This window comes from Eucalyptus grandis, chromosome 8 (assembly GCF_016545825.1).
Source record: "Eucalyptus grandis isolate ANBG69807.140 chromosome 8, ASM1654582v1, whole genome shotgun sequence".
Lineage (NCBI taxonomy): Eukaryota > Viridiplantae > Streptophyta > Magnoliopsida > Myrtales > Myrtaceae > Eucalyptus > Eucalyptus grandis.
The window spans coordinates 1,051,267-1,062,194 of NC_052619.1; positions in this window are offsets into that span (position 1 = coordinate 1,051,267).

A 10,928-nucleotide genomic window follows, 5' to 3' on the forward strand; every position below is an offset into this window, starting at 1 on the left:
GTCAACGAGACTATTTGATGAGTTTTAATTCATGCGCTTACGTACATGTACTGAGCCAAGTCCGTGCTTTTTAGCAGCTACTCAAGCTATTTGGCTCTGAAATCTCATTAGGGAACAAGAGACTATATTCGGATGTAGACTTGGCTAATTGTCAGGATGATAAATTATTTTCTTTCTACGAATCAGCGAAGAGAGAGTTAAGGAGGGCACGAAGAAAGATTGAGACTTTGATATCAGAGGAGGCCCAATTACCACTTCTTCATATTTGGGTGAGACCTCGACCGTAGTAGCCTTTGTTGGGGTTGCATGGATATTGGGTGTTCGATTCGTCGCACTAATCTTCTGAGGGACCATCTATCTCTTCAATGTACAAAAATCTACACCCAAGAAGATTAAAAAAAAAAACCATATATACTATAAACTCTGCTTACATGGTAGAGGATGATATAGATTTCTGTTGCTACAGTCTAATTTAACCTTTAGTCATTCTCTAGAATTATTACATTGAGATGTATGGGGCTCCGCTCCCACATTATCTTATTCTAATTACTCCTATTATGTTCTCTTTGTTGATAATTTTTCCAAATATTCATGGGTATTTCATATGAGATTAAAATATGACTTTATGGACTTGCTGTTTTATCTCCTTGTGTCTGTTTACATCGTAGCCTTCTTATATGCTTTTGGTGGCAAATGGTTTTGCTGCTTAAAATTGAGAGGGTTTACGGTTTACATGTAAGCTTATGTCATGGGTTGGTCGATTTCGATCGATCAAATACCATGTAGCCTTAGGGTTTGTGATCCCAAGTCAGCCTTCTCATGCACACACACACAACACAAGGGTCAGCCGCACAAAGGAGCAAGTGTTTTCACTATGAACAAGTTGAATACAATGGTGGGGGAGGGACCCCTATTTATACAAGTTCAGGTTGTATCTTGGCCGTTGATCATCTCTCCGATCCAACGGCTGTGTTTGAACGATGGCCATCATTACAAGTCTACATAGCAGGCCACTCAAGAGCTCTAGGCCTTGGAAATGTTCATGGGCGCATGTCAGAAGCAATCTCAGGGTCAGTATGGCCGCCTGACACGGAGCAGGTGAACCACTCCAGGTTGTGCGGGGGCTGGCCGAACATTGATTAGGAGTCGGTCGCTGGTCATGCATGGGTCTTCACCCGTATTGCGCATGGTCGGATCGTGCACAGTTGAGGGATCATTCAGGGATCGATTAGGGATTGATCCGGGATCGGTCAAGGATTGGTCGAGGTTGGGATCGATTAGGACTATCCACAACAAAGCCCTAATAAGTGACACGATCGGATCATGGACATTTTTGGATCATGCTTCGTCTGTGGGCCGTGTCATTCTCCCCCACCTAATCGAGCAATGCCCTCGTCGCATCTGTGGTATGGAAAGCTTCGATTTGTTTCTTGAACTACCACAGAGCCTCGAAGGGTTCCCAACTTGCTTCACTCTCGAGAAGGCCCTTCCATCGGACGAGGTATTCTTTCTTTGGCGCACAATATTTATTTTGTATGATTCGGTCCGCCATGATACATTCAACGTCCCGATCATACGAGATTTTCGCTCCAAGGGATGCCCACTATGATTCACCTCGATCCGAGTCGTCCTCGTCTGCATGGAAAGGTTTCAGCATACTCGCATGGAACACGGGGTGCACCTTGAGCTTGGTCGGCAAGTCCAGCTTGTAAGCCACATTCCCGATCCGCTGCAACACTTGGAAGGGGCTCTCATAGCGACGGATTAGCCCTTCGTGCACGTCACAGTACTGAAGGACCAAGTGCAGCTTAGCCAACACCAAGTCTCCGACCTGAAATTCCATGTGCCATTGCTTTTCGTCGACCCACTTCTTTGTGCATTTCGCAGCTCTATTTAGGCATGCTCGCACCAAGTCTGCATGTTCATCCCACTCCTTAGCGAGCTTGTATGTGGAGGGGCTGCTTCCTCGACATCCCGAGGCAATTGCGCTTGGTGTAAGCGGTTGTTGCTCGTTCATGATCTCGAACGGGCTCTGGTTCGTGGACTAGCTCCGCTGCAAGTTGTAGGAAAATTGGGTCACGTCGATCAGCCATGCCCAATTCACTTGCGTGTTACTCACATAGTGCCGGAGATATATTTCCAGGAGTGCATTCACCCGCTCTGTCCATCCATCGGTTTGGGGATGCCTGCTCGTGGAGAAGTTGAGGTTCGTCCCTAGCAACTTGAAGAGCTCGATCCAGAACCGCCTAGTGAATTGAGGATAGCAATCGCTCACGATCGTGCATGAAACGCGCTAATATTTGACGACGTGCTTGAGGAATAGCTTGGCTGCTTCCTTAGCTGGGCAATCTTTGGTGGCTGGCATGAACGTCGCATACTTGGAAAATTGATCACCACGAGGGTCCGACATCCTTTGGATTTCGGCAAGTTCATGATGAAATCCATGGAGACACTCTCCCATGGACGTTCCGGGATAGGCAACGGTTCAAGGAGCCCCGCCGGAGACCGTTGCTCTATCTTGTCTTGTTGGCACATAAGTTTCGATATCATCCCGCATGTGTGGCCAATAATATTGATCCTTGATGAGTGCTATGGTACAGTGGATTCCCAGATAACCTGCCCATTTGGAATCGTAGCACTCGTTCATCACTTCCTTTCAGAGTTTCTCGTAGAATGGCACATATAGTCGCCATCCCTTGGTGTATAGGAGATCATCCTCACCCCAAAATCACCTCGTCTTGCCCTATTGGGCGTATCGAAGGAGGGCTTGGGCCGTTTGATCATGCTTCAGCCCCTCATTGATACGATCGATCCATGGACAGTCGGGTCGACTAACCACGTTGGCCAATTCGAGCTTCCTGCTTAAGGCGTTGGCCACGGAATTGGACTTTCTGGGCGTGTACTCCAGCACATAATCAAACTCGGCCAGGAAGTCTTGCCACCAAGCTTGTTTCGGGCTGAGATTCTTTTGGGTTTGGAAGTAGCTCATAGCCACATTGTCGGTCCTCACGACGAACCGCGATCCCAAGAGATAGTACCTCCACATATGAAGGCAATGCACCACCGCGGTCATTTCCTTCTCTTGGACCGTGTACAGTCACTCGGTGTCGTTCAATTTTTGAGACTCAAAGGCAACCAATCGAACGCCTCTTGGCACCGATCCATACACTCCCACGGCCTTTCTTTCTTCAACATATCCGTGAGTGGCAAGGTAAGGCTTGAATATCCTCGGATGAAGCGCCGATAATAGTTCGTGAGACCAAGGAAGGATCTCAACTCCGTCACCTTGGTCGGTGGTTCCCATTCAACGATGGCATGGATCTTGGTCGCGTCCATCCGCACTTGTCCGCCCCCGACGATGTGCCCAAGGAAAGGGACTTCTTTTTGTGCGAAGGCACACTTCTCACGTTTCACATATAGATCATTTTCCCGAAGGATTTGGAAAACTCGACTCAAATGCTCGACGTGTTCCTTGAGTGTCCGGCTATATACAACGATATCATTCAAGTAAACCACAACGAACTGATCAAGGCACGGATGTAGTACCTTGTTCATGAGAGTGCAGAACGTAGTCGGCACATTAGTCAAGCCAAAAGGCATGCCGAAGAACTCGTATGATCCATAGCCTAAGAAGCACCGACACTCTCCGGTAGCCTTCATGTCGTGTTCGACACTCCGACACATGTCCGACATGTTCTTACACGCGGTCAATGAGTGTTGGAAAATCTTACACGTGGTCAACTCTTCCTGACACGCGAGTCTGAAATTCTGACACGTGATTCCGACACGCACGTGGTCAATTTTAAAAATTTTCAATACTTGAGGGGTCAAAATGTAAATATATGAAAAATTAATGAAAATAAGAAAAATTAAGGGGAAAGAAGAAAATTCTTACTCTCAAGTTTCTCACTTATAAGTTTTGATCTTATCGTGAGTGACGATGGAACGTCTCTCTTCTCGTTGGCGTTGTTCCGTTGCCCCCTCATACTTAAAGTTATAATTTTTTTTGCTATCTCTTTTGATCTTTGTTATTGGTTTGTGAGTAGTCTCTCACATTTTCCGTGGCGAATTTAGTAATTTCCTTTCCTTTTGGTCATACTTCGAGAGTTCTTGTCTTGAATTTTCATTTTTCTCAAACCTTGTTTTGCAGAGGAGCTCCAAGCTAGTCTATATCATGAACTCCGAACTCTGTTTAGGACTATAAGAAATCTCACTAATCTCCGACAAGTATAAGAAAACAGGACATATTCCTTCAAGTTTACTCTTTCATGTTTGCAATTTTTGAATTTCTCATTCAATTTTTGTCAACTTAAAACAATGAATGATATTAACAATTGTTGGATTAATATTTTTAGTATAAATTAATTCTATTCTCTTTTTGTTATTATTTATTTATTTTTGCATTTATATATAAAAATATTTATTTAATATATAATGTGTCGAAACGTGTCGGAATTCTCTATTTTTTGAGAAATGACGTGTCGGCGTGTCGCGTCGTGTCGTGTCGCGTGTCGCATGTCCGTGTCGGTGCTACATAGTCCGTAGCGGGTCACGCACGCGGTTTTCAGCTCATCCCCTTCGGCAATCCGAACTTGGTAGTATCCCGATCGAAGATCAAGCTTGGAGAACCATTGGGCTTCCCCAAGTTGATCGAACAAGTCGACTATAAGAGGGATCAGGTACTTGCTCTTGACGGTGAGCTTGTTCAATGCCCAGTAGTTGATGCACATGCGGAGGGATCCGTCATGTTTCTTTTGGAACAAGACTGGGGCATCAAACGGGGCCTTAGATGGCCGAATGTACCCTGTGTCGAACAGCTCTTTGAGTTGTTTCCTTAGTTCCTCCAACTCGAGCGGGGCCATGCGATAGGGTGCCATGGCCAACAGTCAAGCATCGAGCATGAGCTTGATCCGGTGGTCCACTTCTCTCTGAGGAGGTAGCTTCTTAGGCAGCTCGGGCAGCATCACATCTTGAAAGGCATCGAGGACTCAAGCCACCTCTCCTAGCACCTCACTTTCTTTCATGCCCTCTTCCTTCAATGCTGCCAATAAGGTCACCTTGCCCTTCCGTAACCCCTTTGTCAGCTGCATGGCCGATAGCATCTTCCTATTGCGTCCCAACTCGCGATAGATCGGGACCATGCATTGGCATCGCTTATCTAAGATACAAATATAATCCACGAAGGGCATTACGCCCGCATTGATCCGATCGAGGAATCCTAAACCAAGCATGAAATCATAGTCGTCAAGGGGAATTACCTCGATATCTTCTTTGCTAGTCCATGGATTGAGGTGAAACTCTACGTCCCTAGCCATGCCTATGTCCCTAGCCATGCTGTTAGTCGGGACTTCCTTGAAATTCACCCTTTTGAGCCAACTGGTGTCACCCGACTCGACCGGAAGATTTAGCTTCTTCGCGGCCTCTTTAGATATGAAGAGATCGGATACCTCGGTATCCACGAGCGCACTCATCGTGGTACCACCGATCTTCACATCCTCGAACATCATCCCTTTAGGTTCCTTGGCCTTCTTGGTCTTAATTGACCCAAGGATCCGCAACAATCCCAACCTCGCCTCCTCTGGCGGTTTATCCTCCTTGCACAAGGCTACCAACTTTCCTCTTTTTGGGCAATCTCGGGCCATATGGGAACCGTCGCAAAAGAAGCACTTGTAGGTGTGTACCTTGCGATGGTATCCTCCGTTGCTAGACTCGGGTTAAGTCCTAGGAGGGACCGATGGTGGTTTGCCTTCGTTCGGACGATGGTACCGACTTCGATCTCCCCCACCAGTGGCCTTTTCTCTCGAACGAGAGTCAGGCTTAACTGCGGATGATGGCCTGCATTCCACAAGGGACTTGGCCATGGAAGTAGCCGTTGCGAGATCCGTTGCTTGGCATCGTTTGAGCTCTTGCTTGACCCATGGTTTGAGCCTGCTCATGAATTGGTGGAATGCTTCTGTCTTAGTCATGGACGGGATTTGGAGTAGCAGCTCTGAGAACCGTTTCACATAGTCACGGACTCCACCCTTTTGTTCTAGGCGCTTGAGTTCCCCGCGAGCTTCTTCCTCTGCATAAGCGGGGTGGTAGGTTCGCCAAAATTCCTCCACAAACTTTCTCCATGTTGTGATAGGGTCGCCATTCCTATCATCCGACTGGTGACGCCACCACAATAGCACATCATCATATAAATACATGGCTGCGGTGTTTATCCGAATCACGTCATCGGTCATGCCCATGGTTTGAAAGTATCGTTCCATGTACCACAGGAAATTGTCCACGTCCTTTGCCACCCGTGAGCCCTTGAACTCTTTCGGCTTGGGTGTATCGGCACATGGTTGCATGGTGATCACCCCATTCATGCGTGCAACTTCAAGCTCGGCGAGCTTGCTTTTCAGCTCGGCCATTTCCGCGCACATGGCCACCATTGTGGCCTCCCAAGTCTTGTCCCATTGCTGTAGCTCGTGTGTGAGAGATCCCAGCATCTCAACACGAAGCTCTCCCATGCTGGCCTTGAGTTCTTGCACTTCGGCCAAGAACTCCTCCCTACCGGCTTCAGCTCCGTCGACGGTCTGGTTTAAGTCGTCCATCAACACCTGGACGTCCGTGATAGTCTCCTCTAGGACCGTCATTCGGTTCTCCATATCACCTTTTGGATCCCTCAAGCTCGAGACAACACGGTTCTACTTCGTTCGGGTGCCTTTCTCGGCTGGACGCCCACGATCTTCTCGATCATCACCTTGCACGATCGAGACATCAACACAAGGATCATCCATTGCGCTTGGAACGATCGCTCTGATACCACTTGTCACGGATCGGTCAATTTCAATCGATCAAACACCGTGCGGCCTTAGGATTTGTGATCCCAAGTCAGCCTTGTCATGCACACGCACAACACAAGGGTCAGCCGCACAAAGGAGCAAGTGTTTTTACTATAAACGAGCTAAATACAATGGTGGGGGAGAGACCTCTATTTATACAAGTTCGGGTCATATCTCGGCCATTGATCATCCCTCCGATCCAATAGCTATGTTTGAACAATGGCCATCATTACAAGTCCACACATAAGGCCCCTCAAGGGCTCTAGGCCTCATGGACGGTCTTGGATCATGCTTCGTCCGTGGGCCATGTCACTTACCTGAATTATCTCCTGCAAAACCTTCGGATTGCATCATATAGACTTCTTCATCATGGTCTCCATTTAGAAAAAAACAGTTTTAACGTCCATATGATGTAACTCCATGTCAAAATGAGCTACTAACACCACGATTAATCTAAAAGAGTCTTTAGAAAAGACTGGAGAAAAAGTTGTTTCATAGTCTATCTTTTCTCTTTGAGTGAAATCTTTGGCCACTAATCTAGCTTTAAATTTGGGCCATAATAGCTAAGCCAGTTTCGATGATGTGGCAGTGCTTGCACTCTAAAACACCATTTTGTTCTGGTGTGTGGGGGCAAGAATATTTATGTACAATATCATGTGATTGAAGAAAATTGTTGAAGGTATTACTTATGAATTTACCACCACCGTCCAAGTGAAATGTGGTGGTAGTGTGTAGCAAAAGATTTTCAACTTGCTTTTTAAACTAACAGATATGTCATAAAACCAGATTTTAATCTCATAGGAAATACCCATGAATATTTGGAAAAATTATCAACAAAGAGAATATAATAGGAGTAATTAGAAAAAGATAATATGGGAGCGAGGGCCCATACATTACAATGTAATAATTCTAGAGGATGATTAAAGGTAAAATTAGACTACAATTGCAACAAAAATCTATATCATCCTCTACCATGCAAATGGCATCTGCAGCTACAATAGAAATTTATATCATCCTCTACCATGCAAGCGGAGTTTATAGTATGCCTTTCAGTTGCTATAGAAATTTATATCATCCTCTACCATGCAAATGGCATCTGCAGCTATAATAGAAATTTATATCATCCTCTACCATGCAAGCGGAGTTTATAGTATGCCTTTCAGTTGCTATAGAAATTTATATCATCCTCTACCATGCAAATGGAGTTTATAACATGCTTTTCAACTGCTACTCAAGCTATTTGATTCCGAAACCTCATTAGGGAATTGGCTATATTTTGATTTTGTCGATAGACCTATACAAATTATATTGTGATAATAACTCTGCCGTGTTATTTGTCAATAACAACAAAAGTCTCAAGGGATCTAAGCATATAGAGGTCAAGTTTTTTACCATAAAAGACGAAGAGAATAAGAGCCAAATGGCTTGAATAGCAGTTGAAAAAGCATGCTATAAACTTTGCTTGCATGGTAGAAAATGATATAGATTTCTGTTGCAACTGCATATGCCATTTGTCATGCAAGATCCATCAATAACAATAGAAGTCTCCGTTTTTAACCAATGATATAGTTTTTGATCATATTATTTCAAGATATATACATAATTATTTTTAGAAAAATAATTTTCAAATTCATTTACATAAAAATAAATGGAGTCATAATTTCTTTGAAAATAGGTATGAGAAAGTAATGTTGGCATGTGTAATTCACTAATTTGAAAAGAAAAGAGAAAATAATTGTGATATGCTAGAGGCCAATTAATAATCGAGTTCTCGCAAAAATGATTTCAAGACAATGGAAGTCGTGATGGCAAGTTATGGAGTTCTAAGGAGCACATTATGCAAAATTGAGAATGAAGATGATTCGTTGAGAACCGCAAACGACGTGCGGTGATTTCGGCAAAGTATAAAAAGAAAATCATAAACTTTATATTGGTGTCAATTGATTTTTAAGCGTTTTAATAGGGTCAATTTAGTGTTAAATATTTTCACATATTATCAATTGGGTCTATTCGATCAATTTTAACCAGAAATCACCGATATGGACACTTTTGGCCATTTGACATGACACAGCCGGCTTTTAACAACGATATTTTTAAATAATTTTTAATTTTTTTCTTTTCATTTATTTATTATTTATTTGTTTCTCTTTTTCCCTTCATTTTGGTCCATGAGGGTTGCAACCCCGGCCTAGGCCCTTGCCACTTTTGGGTGAGGGCCGCAACGCAAAGGCTTAGGGCAAGGCCATCATGGGCACAGGCAAGGGCACCAAGGCCTCACCTAGGGCCATCATCCAAATCCCACATCGGATCTGAGTGAGGCCCTTGCTGGACGCAAAGGCCTTGCTCCCAGCTGACGAGCAACCCTTTTCAGCCAAAATTAAAGGAAAATAAGTAAAAAATCAATTTTAAAAAAGTTTGTAAAAATGTCAGTGCCAGATGTAAACGTCTGATGTTTGCATTAACAATTTTTGATCAAAATTAGTTGAATGGACTTGATTAGCAAATCTAAAATAGCTCCCACTAAACAACAGTATCCAATGATTCTCCCAAGCCAATGTTCATCACATGTCCCTTAAATACACAAGGGTGAAGGCCTTTCGTCGACGGATGTACTAACATATCGTCTGTGGGAATATATTTTACTGTAATGTCACAATTCTGTACAATTTCCTTTATAGTAAAAACTTTAACCTCCATATGCTCAGATCTCTTGAGACTTCTGTTGTTATTGACAAATAACACGGCAGAGTTATTATCATAATATAATTGTATAGATCTATCCACAAAATCAAATACGGTCAATTCCCTAATGAGGTTTTAGAGCTAAATAACTTGAGTAGTAGCTAAAAAACATGCTATAAACTCCAAGTGTCAAAAGTTAGAAAAGTGACACTTAAATATCATTTTTTTTAAAAAAAATTGGATACTTAGTGCCACATTCAACGAACCTCATTGGAAATCCTACGTGATAATTTTTTATTAATTTTGCTCGCTTGCTTGACTTGTCGGAAGGTTGACTCAACAAAGAAACACAAAAACAAATTCGTTTTTGCACAATTTGAATTTTAATATAAAAATTAATTAAATTAAATTTAAAAACCAATTTAAAAGAAGAAGAAGAGGAAGATCAAGGCTGCCGGCGGCTGAGGGCTTAGCCCCCGCCCAAGGCTTGGTGACCCCAGCTGACCCTCCTCGCCGATGTGGAGGGCTGAGCCCTCAGCCACCAACTACCTTCATCTTCCTCTTCTGTTTTTTTTTTTTTAATTTAAAAATTTTGGTTTTAAATTCAATTTCATTAATTATTATATTAATTATTTACCCACGTCAGAAATAAAACGACATTGTTTTTACACTTATCTTTGGTTTTAAATTCAATTTCATTAATTATTATATTAATTATTTACCCACGTCAGAAATAAAACGACATCGTTTTTACACTTATCTAGCCACATCAACGTGCAAAACGACATCGTTTTGTATTTGGCTCGCGACGTCATCGTGCAAAGTGACATCGTTTTGCACTTGATTCGACGGAAAATCGTCACGTTAGCGTTTTCACCGGATTTTCTCACCATTGGCACTTAACTGGTTCATTTTGCTTGATTCTGACATTTAAGTGTCATTTTCTTAACTTTTGTCACTTAAATGTCCCATTATGCTAAGTTTTAGCACTCCAGGTGTCCCGGTCTTTATAAACTTCGCTTGCCCTCCTTGTCTGACCTTCATATTGTTTTGTGCCACCTTTGGGTACTTGAGATTGACGTAGTTCGCTGCTGAAGACGTCGAGTACTTTGGTTTCAAACTCGGAAACGCACTCGACTGGCTTAAGGAGAGGACTGAGTACATAGTTGACTTTGCAATACTCGTATAAATGGCCGTTTATTGTGGTCCGTTAGAAATATGCGATCTCATTTATTAATGAATATTATAGCAGAATATCATCATCTGATTTTCCCTTCAATTTCTAAGCTCTCCTCTGGAAACTGTGTGGAAAATGTTATTCAAGCAATTCATTCATTCATTCACATGATGTGTGCCTTTTGAATGAATGAATGATTATCATCCGAGGGGATACAATTCTTCGTAAATGTCTTTTGGATTAGTGGACTTCAT